The 15,225-nt window shown below is 34.7% G+C and overlaps 1 protein-coding gene across 23 annotated transcripts in view; it reads right to left on the bottom strand.

The window, feature by feature from the left end:
- The window catches only part of Trpm3 (transient receptor potential cation channel subfamily M member 3), a 298,633-nt gene that overhangs the window by 256,996 nt on the left and 26,412 nt on the right, over positions 1–15,225 (bottom strand). The gene's annotated exons all lie outside the window — the stretch shown is intronic.

Raw genomic sequence — 15,225 nt, 5'->3', positions numbered from 1 at the left:
TGAAAAGGTATTAATATAGCGAATTTATAGAGAAAAAAAGTGGCATGAAAAAATGATTGCTTCATTTTGAGGTTCATATTTTCTTTGCTAATGAACCAAAATGATTTTTAAATTTAGTTAATTTGCTTTTTTTTCTTTGCCTCTTCTAGCATGTTCATGCTTTAATAGGCAGAGCAGAACAATTAGGGTTGTGGAGAATGGGGTGCGGGTGGAGGTGGGAATAGGAAGAATGGTGTCTTTCCTGTCAATCCCACTTAGCAATCAGAAGACCTGTTATTTAAAGTCAACACTATTAATATTAGATACCTTATTTAAGTGTGAAATAACTCTAATGTAAACTGTCTCCGGAGACAAAAATGTATCAGGCAGAAAATGTTCACCTCTGTTACATTCCATCTTTTTGGTTTTTATTTTAATTTCATGGTGAATTATGCTACCCACCATGGAGTGATTTCGGTGTGATCTTTCACGTTTTGTTATAAAAAGAAAAGCATGTATCAACTTTAAGCTAGTTGCCTTGTGTTCATTATCTGCATTTCTTGTAACAATCTTTCAAGTGACTTGCTATTCATTTTATAGCTGAGAAGCTGAAAAGTAGGTAAAGCAAATTAGGAATACATTTACAACACACATACAAGTAGAACTCATACCTAGACCTACCCGCTTCCAAAATCATTGTGTATGTCCTTTCCCACACTGCTTATGTTTCCAATGGAAACACAAGATGATGTGTTGGCAATCTATTACTAAAATATTTAGGTTGGAACTTCACTTAAAACTCTGAGAGGGAACATTCAACATGCTTCTCATTTCATGTGTCAGTACAGCTATCACTGTGCTCAATTCCTGAAATTGACAAGACAAGAATTGACGCCACTGGGTTTTATTTTAGAGTCTTGGTGCAGTGTGCACATTATTTATAGAGATGAGATGCTCTTGCTCACTTCCAGTATGTAATCATTCACCATGCAAAGCTGTAGTAAGATTGAGGAGTTTGTTAAATGAATTACAAAGTGATTTAGTGAGGGCAATTTTCAATAGTAGACATTTTATGTAAGTCATTTTTTTAGACTATGGTGCTGATTTAAACCTCCACAGTCCTATGTGCCCGGAAAATACAGTGTCCTCAATAAATAGTCAACAGTCGAATGGGCAAACTTATGACACATATTCTTTTGTTCTAATCTGAAGAAAAATATCCTCTCTTTCCTGAATTGTTTGGAAATTGAATTAATTTAAATTCAACATGGGATGAACATAGTCTTGAGCTTTTGAAATAGCCGTTTTAGTACTGTTATTAAAAGCCCAGTTAAAAATATAGCATTATAGAATGTTAATTCATAGTTTCATTTTCATTGTCTCTTATTAATAAAGAAAGCTCATAACTTTCTGGTTATTGTCTCCAGTAATTACATAGATGAGCAATCAATAACTGCTTTATCACAGTAAGTGGGTGGGGTCCTCCAAAATATAGAGGCAGTGAATCGCTAGCCCCATCCTGAGCTTTTCACCTCTGGAAGAGAATGTTGCTTGTGGCTGAAATTCCTATTTTGTTGCTACTCATTTTGATGATATAAAACATCTGGTCTACAGTGGAATGCAAGTTAATAAATATTTATGCTTGGCAGAAAGACTTTCTTTTCCTCTGAAGGTGCCTCTGCATTGTGTTTCTGGAGAAAAGAAAATGTTTTTGCTACTGTTTTCTAGCAGCAGCTCCTAAAGACTCCTTCAGAAAGAGAGGAGAGAGCCAAAGCACTTCTCTGAAAGGCAAGGAAGGACTGGATCTTTTAGATGTTAGATTCTGTGTGAAAGTGAACTTCAATCATTTGTGTGGCACACACACACACACACACACACACACACACACACACACTTGTTAATTCCTGAGACTTTACTTAAGCACTTTCAGAGAAAGTGAAATTTTCAAATGAATAAAGGAAGGAAAATGGTTCTGAGCCCAATCAATGTCACCAAGATGACAATAAAAGAAGGAAATGAAGGAAATGGATCTGTGTAGATCTTCCCTCCAGTAAATCTCTGTCCTCTATCACTGGAGGAAAGAGCTGCTCCAGTCTGCTGACTTTTGAGTCTTTTTCTCCTTGTGGAACTTAGCTCAGCAGCTCCCTGGGAATGAGTCTATCTGAATCAGCTATATAGTATGAGGGTTAAATTCACCAAGTTCATGAATTTTTATTTCTTCAACCAACCAATCCATTTTTCTTTCTATCTTCTGTGTAGCAAGTTAAAAGTGGCTATATTTTGATAATTTGCTGAGCAGTAGAGATATAAATCTGAAAATAAGTTAAGTGTTCCAATTTAGTTTTCAGTCTCATTGAAGGAAGATGGGTTGAGTCCTGGAAAAACCTTGAACGTATGAATCATGGAAATCTTTTACAGTTCTAGTTCTGTCATGGTTGTGTGACTTGGCGACTCAACATTTTAATTAATTTGTAAAAAGGAAATGATAAAAACCAGTTACCTCCCGGGGATTAGTTGAGATTATATGTGCAAAGTGCCTGGCACTATGCCTGGCTTCTAGCAAGCTTCCAATAAATGATAATCTTTTCTGTAATTCTGTTCTATCATTCTAACTATAAACTCAGTTTCCAATTGTAAACCAGTGATCATACTATTGCATGAGACAAATCAATGACTTCTATTTTATACATGTGTAAGAAAAGAAAAAAAAAAACCTCAGTTGTTGAAAAACTATGCAAAGGATGTTTTCTTTGTCATATCCTCCCATGCATCTAAGAGAATGATGGTCTGGAGATATTTATTGATGAACCAAATGTTAGAAAACTTCTCAAGTACTCACTTCCATACAAAATACAGTTAATACGCTTGCTTATAAATGTGCCCCCAACCAATTTTTGTTTGAGTTACAATTTTCAGGTACACAAAACTTTGCTGTTCTTTCTTTTATATATTCCAAACAGCAAAAAAAAGTCTTTTCAGTAACATGAACACAAATGATAATTGGAGGCCAGGAAGCCATTTTAGTAGTTAAGAGCTTATGAAATGAGGAAGTATGTGTTGGTGAGAATGACTGACATGTTTGTGGCTTGTAGGACTATTGGGTTGCTATAGCATACTTCTTAGCCTGCATTCTGTAAGAAAATGACTCTCTGTGACATCCAGAGCATGTAAATGGGTTGCTTTCTTTGCTAAGAATATAAGATGCAATCTTGTACATGTAATCTTTTCTGTTTCATAATTCACATAAGGAATCTGTGGTGAGAAAGGTTTTCAGGTATCTGAAAGACCTACATATCAGGAGACTGTTCATGATTGCTACATATAATAATATGTAGATCAAGGTAGCTATATTTGGAAAAGAGAAATCTATCAACATTTATAAGGTAGGCACCACAGGCCAGAATACTTCCAAGTAATGACCTTTGCGATTTCTTATTCCTCAAGAGTAAATGACAACATTCTTCTTCACTCATTAATTCATCATAAACTATTTAGTATTATACTGGCTGATAAATATGATTCTGGCCCCAAGGCTTTTGTGTATCTCAACTCTGAAACAAAGTGAAATGGGGATTATATAGTAGATTAGTAGCAATAAAAGTTTTGCCACATAGAGATTGATTCAGACACTGTGGGAAAAATGATCATTCTTTATATTCTGGTGCTAAAATGCTATATTAATGTTCCTGGGATGGGCTAAAGTCAACTGTTTGTAAACTGGTCTAAAACATCTTCTAGATTCTTCCTAGCTACTTCTTTCTTGATCTTACCTAGTACTATTTAGCAGGAAATGAGAATAGTGTGGTTCTAGTTTCTCTTGTTACTAACTTATAGCTTTGGCAAGTGTCTAAAAATCATTCATTTAATCATTATAAATTTCTTAAGAAAACACAAATATGATAGTATTATGCTGACTAGAGGAGATATGTAATCATGTAAATTATAGGTTATATCTCCTGATAAATGTTCAAAATGTGTTAAGAGAAACTGTGCAATAGTTTTTCAATCAGAAGAGAACTATCATTTTTGAAGGCTTCCTCTTAGATGGAGTCTGGATAGGTTATGTTAAAAAGTAAAGTTGTTTTCCTTTTCAAGTGAAGGCAGAACAAATGTCCTAATGACTTCCCATATGGGTTCACTACAAAAAATCAAGTGATTCTCTGATGTCCAGGGGTCTTTTTCACTTTACAGTGCTTTCTACAATGTAATAGAAGCTTAGTTACCTGGGATTTCTTTCCTGAACAAAACTGAGTTAAACTAAATTAGTTTTTTGTGGTATTAATCCCAGGTCTTCTACAATCCCAGACACATTTTCTAGGAAGTTGTCTATATGTCCAGGCAAGCAGCAGGACATATGACCAAAGAGTTATCTTTTTCTCCTAATAACACCATATTTTTTGTCAGTCATAGGCCTTGAACACAGGGCCTGAACACTGCCCCTGAGCTTTTTTACTCAAGGTTAGTCCTCTATCACTTTTATAGTCCTCTATCACAGTGCCAATTCCAGTTTTCTGGTGGTTAGTTGATGACAAGAGTCTCACAGACTTTCCTGCCCTGGTTAGCTTCAAACTGCTATCCTCAGATTTCAGCTTCCTGAGTAGCTAGGATTATGTGTGAGCTACTGTACCCAGAAATACCATGACTTTAATTTACACTAGAAGAAAGTTAGCATTCATTAACTACATCTTACATACCAAGTACTCTAATAACAAATTACCATGGAGTAATGTGCTTTGTGTATATTTATAAACAAAGTATGTATTGTGGGAGGAATTATAGAGCTAAGAGTAATGAGGTTCCTTGGACAAATATGTCTTACTGACAGCATGCAGATCTGAAGCCCGCAGTTCCTTCACAAGTCAGGTATATTAAGAGAGAATACAGGACTCGATGTAAGTTTAAATTTATAAGAATATTATGATTGGTTTTGCTGCTGATTATTTTTTTTTGTCAGTTGCTCAGCTGGGCTTTGGAATCCTTCTGACAACTGATCAGATTATTTCCAGTTGAATCATCTAGAACTGTGTGTAGAAAGAGGTCAGAAAAGGTCCCAGCAGGAAGGACAATGGAATTGTCCTTTGGCCAGGGAGAAACAAAAAGAGTGTTGAGATTTTCTTAGCATCAGGAATTCTGTTTCTGCTAGGGAAGAGGGCATACTGCTGAGAGGTTGGAAGTAAACTCTGGGTCAGAAATGAAGGAACATGCGGACTGAGAGAATTAAGTAAGAAAAAAAGAAAGGCTCAGTATGCTCTTAAAATCAAAGGATTGAGCCAGTAGGGCACAGGCTGGGGATTTCCTCTTGAAGGTAGCATAGCTGGAAGAATAAAGCCAGTCACACTGAAACCACATTCTGCCTCTCAGCTGGGCAATAAATACAAGGAACCAGGAAAGTAAGGAACTCACTTCCAAAGAGCACCCTGCTACTTCAGCTATGTGACTCTCACTAGAATTCACAGACACATTGATTGATTACATCTTTCTGAAGTATTTTGAAAGCTTGTCCCTCAAATGTGTTCTGCAGGGAGCTCCATCATCCTTACATATTCTTCCCATTCAAACAGGCTCAGCTCAACTAACCCATCAAAGGGGTAAAGGGGTTACTTTGTTTAGCAATCACCATGTATCCAGTGTGTGTAAGTGTGTGTGTGTGTGTGTGTGTGTATCTGTGTGTGTGTGTGTTTAACTGTGTTCAGATGTTCTTTGAAATTCTTCACCTACTCTAGTTTGAACCCAGTGACTCACCTCTAATGGAGAGAGAATGAAACAGTGGTGATGTATGCCTTCCAGATCTAGATTAGCAAAAGGTTTCTCTTAGCTTCCTGTCAGATCACTTACTTCAGAGAAAGCCAATGCCATGCTGTGAAGTCAATAAAGGAACCCTATGAAGAGGTCCAGATAGCCAGGAACTCCTGCCAAAAATCTGCAAGTAAGTCTTCTTTGAAGAGGGCAAGCACAGTCCCCTTCAGTCCTCAGTTCATGCTGCTCCACTCGCATTTTGACTATTACTTCAAGAGACCTTCATCCAGAACCATTCAGGCAAGTCATTCCCAAATTCCTCACCTACCCAAATCATGACACAATTAGTGTTTGTTGAAGATACTAAGTTTTGGGATCATTTAAAAAAATCCATCAGTAGATCACTTATAATGAATGTGTGTTTTTATCATTATCCTTTTTGAGACTTCAAAATGTACCTTTCCTTCTGTTCTTGAACGGTTGATGAAAATTTATTTCTACTCCCTCTCTTTCTGTTCCTGAGTTCTCTACATTCCTTTCCTTACTCTGCTCTGTTCTGGTGTTTGTTGCGCTGGGTGAGTAGTGACTAAAATCTTCCAGGCTCCTCAGACTTATGATCTGCATATCCTTCTCTTTTATTTGACAAATGATCAGACTTCTATTCCTATACTCCTGCTAGTGGGTGACTCTGAGCAAGTTATTTATTTTCTGTTATCTCATGTAAATTATATTCTATGTCATCCCATGCAAATGGAGACAAACCATTATTTTACTGCAAAAAAAAAAAGATGATCCCCAGCTGACAATGGTGGCAGAAGTGATCCAAACTTAGGAAAAACAATACTTCAATGATTGAATTTTCCTTGGACAAATGATATGAGGTACAATATTTTCTCATGATGCTGACTTTTGGCATCAAGCCATAAGTTCTAGTCAGCCACAGGATTAGAAAAGTAAGCCACCAAGAAAGTAGAGTGGATTATGTTAAATAAATTACATAGGTTTTATCAGTACTTTACTATAAATAGGTTGCAAATTGGGTAATTCTGGTTGACTGTGACTGTAACCTGAACATATTTATATTTCAGATATGGTGGTTGAGATGTCATAATGGAAAGGTTCAATATATTAAAATGCATTTTCAACTCACAATTCTTATGCCTTACAGTGGGTTTATGAGGCACCTTCTATGGTAAGTCCAGGATCCGTATTATGGGGATCAAATGAGATATAAACTTAAAAAATAATGTACTATATAAACTTAAATCATGGATAGATGGTATGTTAGAAAAACAATACTACACAGTATTGTAAGGGTATACTTCTGGCCGAGGTTCAAATCCAAGCATCTTTACTAGTAATGGAACATTGGATAATTTAGTTGATCTCATTTTGTTTAGTTTTATCATCCTTATACAAATGATTCTTAAAATAAAATGTATTGAGGTAAAAAGTACCTGGAAGGGTGCTGACAGTAAAACCCACAAAACTATTGTTTCTTCAGAGATAAATAATAACCTCTAGCCAAAATTGCCAACAAACATCATTGAAGAATTAATCAAACTTGAAAGAATACACCAAGTACATGTGCACAGGTGATTTTCCTCTCCTCTTCCACATTACCTCATGACCCCCATGAGGACCATATTACCTTATGACCCCCAAAGCACTTAATCAGATTTTATTTCCTTATCACTATGTCCTTTTCAACCATTGACACATCTGCAAACTCAAGTCTGTCTTGGGTTGAAGCAAAAAAAAATAATCCCTTGAATTACAATTCTCTTCAGCTACCCCATATCCCCCCATATCACAGCCAAACATCTAAAATGTCTACTGCTTCATTTATGCTCCTTCTGCAACACACTAAAATGTGCTTGTTTCTATATCACTCTTCTCAAGAAGTTTTGTCCAATGATGTCTGTCTCAAGGAGAATGGACACTGCCAACCCAATACTTCCTCAGCTTCTCAGTGACGGTTACCATTGCTCTCACTCTGTCTTTCAGAAGCCTACACTTCCTTTGCTTTCTCTTTTGTTTTATTCTTACATCTCAGACACTTCTTTGGTCTCCTTTCTGGGGAAACCAACGACTTCCTTTCTCGAATCAGCCATTAAATCTCAGAGATCATTAAGATCTTGGCTCTGGTGCTTTTTTCCCTTCCTCTATGTATTCTCTTGTCTTGAGGTCATCCACCAAAATGACTTTTAACAGCTGTGTGTCAGAGATATTCCAAATCTAAATACATAGCCAGATCTGGCTCCCAAACTTCCACATTATATGCTGTCTAATTTGTCAGCTTTTCATGTCAATATCTCAAAAGAATTTCAAAATTAGCATGCCCAAATTCACCTTTTCATTGTGTTCACCACATAAACCATGCAGTTATCTCATAACCTGAGTATGGTACAGGCTCAGCAGGTATTGGCTCTGTCCTTTATAACTAACAGATTTGGGTAGGTCATGGCCTCTGACCTTTTTCTCTTACATCCTCAGGGAATATTTGATCTTAGCTAGACACAGATGTCTAGCAAACATACTGAAGGCACTGTTGGGAAGTTTTCTTGAACCTATGAAGTCATTTTTGGCTCGCCTCAAAAATATGTGGAAATATATAGAATTGTTCACTCCATCCACATTAGCCATCCATTGTTACTGACCTTGATGTTTTGTGGCTTGAACTACAAAGTTGATATCAAAAGAGCACTTTCCAATTAACAATAGTTCTTAAAGGCTATAAAACCAGGGAGATAAATCTGTATTTCCGAGAAAATATAAGAACAAGGAATGGAAAGATAATTTAATAACCATATATGATGATATGCTGGCAAATCTAGCCAAATGTAATGTCTATCCTCAAGTTAAAATGAAAAGCACTTATTCTTATGATTGTAACTCAATTTTTAATTTAGCATATGTCTGCTTAACTTATTTTTAAGAAACGAAGAATGATAAGAACTCAGATTGTTTAAATTCTGGTCAGGTTGTTTTCTAAAGCAAAGATTCTAAATGTATTGCACAAAAATTATTAATTGGAATCCTCAACTTTTCATTGGTGATATTTTCATATTTATTCAGGCAAAGATTCTCTAAGCACAAAGAAAAGGTCTCTGGTGATTCATTGAGTATATCTGAAAGTAGAATATATAGGTACATTTGTCCAAATCTCAACCAATAATTTAAAATACCATATTATCATTGAACAGTTCTTCTATCTCACTTAACGTATGACAAAATGGCTCTAAACCCATTTTTAGTGTAGTCAATTCTCAAAAGGATGTAATACATACCTTATAAGATATGTAATCACAGGATTACATTAGAAACAGTAAATCATACTTACTACCATTATGATTATGTTCATAGACTATCTGATGACCGATCAAATGGTTATACAGACCACTTAGAGATAATTTCTTATAGTATCTGAGTAGCATATCAATGCCTATGTTCATGAAAAGCACTATATTAAGGTTTAGCAAGAAGCAATTCCTTAGTCTTGAGAACATTTTAAATTGGTATAATGGACTTAATATTTATGTGTTACCAAACTCATAAATTGAAGTCCTACTCTCCTAAATGACAATGTTAGGAGGTAGATCATCTAGAGTGTAATCTGGTCATGAAGGTGGACCCCTCAAATATGGAGATTACTGAGATGAAGATCTTTGTAAGGAGACTCAAGAGGCAATCCTAAACTCTGCCACCATGTGAGAATATAGTCAAAAGGAAACACCCAGACTCCAGAATTGTGGAAAATAAATTTCTACTGTTTATAAGCCACTTGGTCTAGGGTATGTAGTTTTACCAGCCTATATAGGCAACGAAACCTGGAGAAGGCAGTTGTGGGAGAGTTGCAATCAGAGAAATGACTCTGCAAGGGAATGCTGGAAGGGAGCCTTGAGCTCAATTTGTTGAATTGTAGGATGGTAGAGTGTGGTCGAGAAAAAGGACAGTACTAATAATATGAAGGAATCACCGAGGTAGTACTGATATCAATAACTGAAACAGTGCACATTTTCAGGTCTAAATGATAGCAGGAAAAATACTACAGTTTGAGAATCTGTCCACTTTGTGCTTCTTCACAGAATGCCATAGACTAGGGAATGAGTCATAGTTCTAGAAATTGAGAAATACAAGATCCAATCTAGGAGTGAAGACTGATGAAGGCATTACAGTTCTGGAACAATAGACACAATAAAGTCTTCTCTCAAATGGGCTTTTGCCTACCTGTGGTCTTTATTCACAGATATAGCAGACAAGATTCTGGGGCTTTTGGCCCCATAAATGACAGCATGGAAGTGATTAAGAGTTCCAAAACAGCCAAGGAAGGATAAGGATTCTAATACCAGAACCTCTCAGCTGTAACACTAGAAGAAATTTAAAAGTTCTAGAGAGTGACAGACTGAAACTGAAAGAAATCAGTACTACAAATGACTGTGCAAGTACTGAGAGATGCAGGGCTGTGAAGAGCTAGAGTGGGCACGAGCCAGTGACCAGAAGTAGTTAAGAAAGCTGACAAAGGTCAAAGAGCAGGGAATCCTGACACCTAAAGATTAGGAGTTGTTAACTCTACCTACTAGATGTTGGCCCTCTAATTCCAAGGCAATAAATCTCTGCCTTAAGCACCTTCAGTGGTAAGTTTCCAGCTTTGAAAAGAGCCCAAACATCTAGTTCTCAGGGTTTAAAGCTTCTAGGACTGGAACCCAAGTCTATCAACACTAGGAGAACTGTGATTTCAGCAGTGATCACTATATATTACTCAACCTCTTTATGGTAAATTAAAATTATATTCCCTTTTTCTAGTTTTTTAAAATTTAATTTTATTGTCAAGGTGATGTACAGAGGGGTTACAGAGTATTCTGAGACAGAATTTTGCTATGTCACTCAGGCTCCCTCAAATTCAAAATCCTCCTTCATCATCCTCTAGAATGGCCCAGCTTCATTTTACATTTTAGTGAACACATTAGAAATGTGAAACATAAATCACTGTAAATTATGTCATAAATAGCATATGTTAGGGATAGTATTTTTATTCTAATTTGAAACTGACATTGCAAACTTTATTACTTAAGAACCTAAGAAGTCTTATGAATGTTTCAATTCACCAATATTATGAGAAGAAAGTATTACAGTGCCCAATATTCAATTAATCTTGATCAATAACTTGCTGAATAAATAGAATACAACTGTTTATCCTGTGTGTTATATAATCTGCCTCTTTACTTTCTATTTATAAAGGACACTTTATTTTAGCTTATTTTTTGGTAATGTATATCTTTAAAATTTTTTAATAGGCACTTATTAATTATACACATAAGAAAGGTTCAATGTGGTGTTTCCATTTGTGTTTGTCACATGCATGATAAAATTCAAATTTTCTTTTCCATCCTCCTATACCATTCCCATTCTCTGGCAATCACTAATCTTTCAACTGTTTTTAGTTTACACATCTGAGAGAGAAAATGTACTTATTTGAGGGTGGCTTATTTCACCTAAAGTAATTTTCTCTAGTTCCATACATTTGGCTTTCATTCTTCTTTGTGGCTGGATAATATGCCATTCTGTGTGTAGGACTGTATACATATGTGTTTTCTTATCCATTTATCTACTGATAGTTACCTACACTGACTCCATACCTAAGCTGTTTTGAACAGTGTCACAGTAAGCAAGTATTCAGGTTTCACTCTGGTTTGTTCATTTTTTTTTCCTAAGACACATACCCAGAAATGAGAAGGTTGAATTATATGCTATATTGTAATTTAAGGTCAGTGAGGAACTTTCACACTGTGCAGTTATACTAATTTATATTCCTATGAGCCATATAAAAGAGTCCATTTTTCTGTATATCTTTGCTAGCATTTGTTTCTTTTTTATTTCATTTTACTTTTTGATAGTAGATATTCTGAGGTAAGGTGATGGCTCATTGTGTTTTGATTTACACTTCTCTGTTGGCTATTGAGATCATTATACATTCTAATTGGTTAGTAATAATCATAATAAAATAATACATACTAATCATTATTTCTATTTAAATTGTATTATTTATTTTTTGTTAATATTTTAGTTCCTTATATATTCTGTACGTTAGGCCATCTGTTAAACAAATAGATTTTTTTTTTATCATTTTTTTCCCTTCTGTAGGCAATCTCTTCAATCTAGTCTTTTATTTCTTTTCTGTGTTTTCTAGGAGCTTCAAAGGGGTTTTTTAGTTTTATATAATTCCACAGGTCAGTTTTTGTTTTTGTTATTATTGTTTCAAAGTTTTTATTTCTGTTCTGAAGAGAGAACTTCTGGAAGTCAAATAGGGAAGACATACCAAACTCAAAGCACTATGAAGTCATAAAAACAAACCAAATATGAATTAGAGATCAAGCAATACAATCCCCAATATTTTAGATGTGATTCTTATTCCCAAGAAACATAACCTCTTTCTAATAAGATTTATTTGTAAAGTTATTTATCGTTTCCTGTGCTTTTGGGCCTATGCAGAAAATTACTGTCTTCACCATGTCTTGATGTGTTTCTCCTACACTCTGGGTTAGTTTTAGTTCTCAGGTCATAGATTTAGGTTTGCTGACTTGATTTCTATACAAGGTGAGATCAAGTTTCAGTCTTCTGTATGTCCAGTTCACAAGCATGATTTATTACTAAGGCTGTCCTTTCTCTAATAAATATTTCTGGTAAGCTTATTGAAAAGTCTTTCATTCTGTTGACTAGGTTTATTCCTAGAACATTTGTGTTACTGTTGTGATTGAGATTTCTTTCATTAATTTCCTCAGCAAACTCATTATTAGTATATTTAAAAAGCTATTTAATTTTGTATCCTGACACTCTTCTGGCTTTGTTTACCTTTATTTGGTGGGTTCTTAAGTTTTCTAATGTTTAGAATTGTATTATTTAGAAACAGGGATAGTTCAAATTTCTCCCTATTTAGGGGCAGTCATCATTTTCTTTGTCTTATCTAATGATTCTGGCTAAAATTCCTAGCATTGAACAGAATGAAAGCAGTGAGAATGAAGGCAGTTGTCTTGTTCTTGATCTAAGAAATAATACTTCCATGTTTTCTCCATGCAGCATAATTATGGGTTTGGTTTATCATACAACATCTTTATTATGTTGAAGTACAATGGGGATTGACACAATTAATGTCTACCCAGAGCTTTTATCATGAAGGTATGTTGAATGTTATTAAGCATTTTCTCTGCATCAATTAAGATGATTAAAACTTTGATCATCCCATTATTTGTTTTCTTCTACCACTCTTGAGTTTGGATTATTCTTTTCTGAATTATTCATATGGGTGTTTAGGTTGTTCATTTGAAATCATCCATTTCTTTATGTAATTATAAACTTGTTTCTTAGTATTGTTTTTGCTGTGATTTGTAAATTTTGCTATGTCGTGTTTCCTTTTTCATTTGTTTCAAGACACTTAAATTTCCCATTTTTCTGTGATGACACACTGTCATAACTGTTGTTAGTCTGCAATTATTTGCATCATTTCCTTTGTTGTTGACATCTAGCTTTATTCCATTCTCATAATAAATGTTATTGGACATGGTTCCAGTTCTTTTTCAATGTGTTTGCTATATATTTAAAATATATGGTTGATTATAGAGGAAGTTCCATTCATTGGTAAAAGGAATGTGCAATGTGCAGCTTGAATGGAGTATTCTGTAAATTTCTGTTATAGTTTCATTCTTATCCATGTAAATATTTTGCTTGGCTGATTTTTCCATTGAAGAAGTAGGGTGTTTAAGTCTCCCATGATTAGGTTTATTAGTGTTTGTTTTATAAAACTGGGTATCTTAGACTCAAGGATATATAGATTTACAATTATTATATCTTCTTATTGAATTGAACTTTATGTATTCTATATACAAAGACCCTTTTTGTTTCTTCTTTCAGTTTTCTCTGAAAGCCTACTTTGTCAGATAAAAGTGTAGTGATTTCTATTTTCTTGGAATAACGTTTTCCATCTTTTTACTTTCAGTTGTATGTGTCTTTACTGTTAATTCAATTTTCTTGTAGCAACATGTTCTAGGGATTGGCTTAAAAAATAACCCATTCAGCTAATTTGTCTCCTTTATTTGGAGAATTTAGCCCACATACATTCGTAGTTATTGGTAAGTAAGATAAGGATATGCTTCTGTAATTTTACTGATTGTCTTCCAGTTGTTTTCATTATTCTTTGTGCTTTTTTTCCTGTTAATCTTTGTAGTTTAATGGTTTACTGTATTGAAAATGTTTGAGTCTTTTCAATTTCTCTTTTATGGATGTACTCTTCTAGAGGGATTTATGCTTTCACCTGTTTTCATAATGGCATTTATCTGTCACTCTGAAATACTGGGCTTCATTACACATCATTTGTAAAGTTAATTTGGTAATCATTAATTATACCAGGTTTTGCTTGTCTTGAAAGGACAATTTGTCCTCTATCTCCTTGCTGAATGCAGTACTCTTGGCTGTCAGTTATTTTTCAGGACATGGAATATATCATTCCATTCCCTCGTAGCCTGTAGGATTTCTGCTGATAAATCAGTTCTTAGACTCCCTGAGACAACCCTAAATAGTGTTCTTTCGCAGACTTGAGGATTTTCCCCTTATCTTGCTCTTTTTTTTAAACATTTAACTATAATATGTTTATAATAAATATAACCAGCTTCTTTCTGATCATGTGTATTTGAGGTCCAGTAAGCCTCATACATAAGGAGAAATAGTTTCCTAAGCCTTGAAAAGTTCTGCTACTCTTCACTGAGTAAGTTTTCTGTACCACTAACATTTTTCTTCTCCTTTGAGTATTCTGAAAATGTGGTTACTTGTTTATTTAATGGTGTCCTAAAAATTTTGAATATCTTCTTTATTATTTTTGTTTTTACCTATGGGACTATTTCAAAAGGCCTATCTTCAGGTCCAGATATGCATTCTCCTTGTTTTAGTTGATTTTTGAGCTTAATAATTAAATTTTTGTTTGAGCAATTGAGCTGTTCACTTCTAAAACTTTTTTTCAAATCAGTCTCTCTGATGATTTTCTCATTCATGTTATGTATTATATTTCTAATTTCATTGTTTACCTGTATTCTCTTGGATTTCATTGAACTTTATTAGGCAATTCATCTATGTTTATTGTTCTGAATCTTGATAGAATATTTGGTTTTAGAAGTGTCATATTGCTTTTGTTTTGTATTTCTTCTCCTTCATAAACATTAGCATATTTGTTGGAATAGGCATCTATACCATTTTGATAACATAGTATTTTAGTGTCTTCTCATGAACATGTAGCTGAGATTGTTGCTTTAGTATGCATTATTGACTTTATTTCTAGCTCAGCACTATATCTTTAACTCTCTGTGGCTTCTTTGACTGTGATTACTAACTCCAGGCACAGTCTACATTGGTGGGATTATAAAAAATCATCTGTTTTGGCAGGACATTATTCATGAGTCAGGACACTGAAGTAGTCCAGGCTAATGGGATGTATTCAGTAGAATGTGTGAGTAGTCATGGTGT

Source organism: Perognathus longimembris, chromosome 1 (genome assembly GCF_023159225.1).
Source record: "Perognathus longimembris pacificus isolate PPM17 chromosome 1, ASM2315922v1, whole genome shotgun sequence".
Classification (NCBI taxonomy): domain Eukaryota; kingdom Metazoa; phylum Chordata; class Mammalia; order Rodentia; family Heteromyidae; genus Perognathus; species Perognathus longimembris.
The sequence above is the reverse complement of the archived record's forward strand: the minus strand, read 5'-3'. Positions and strand labels throughout refer to the sequence as shown.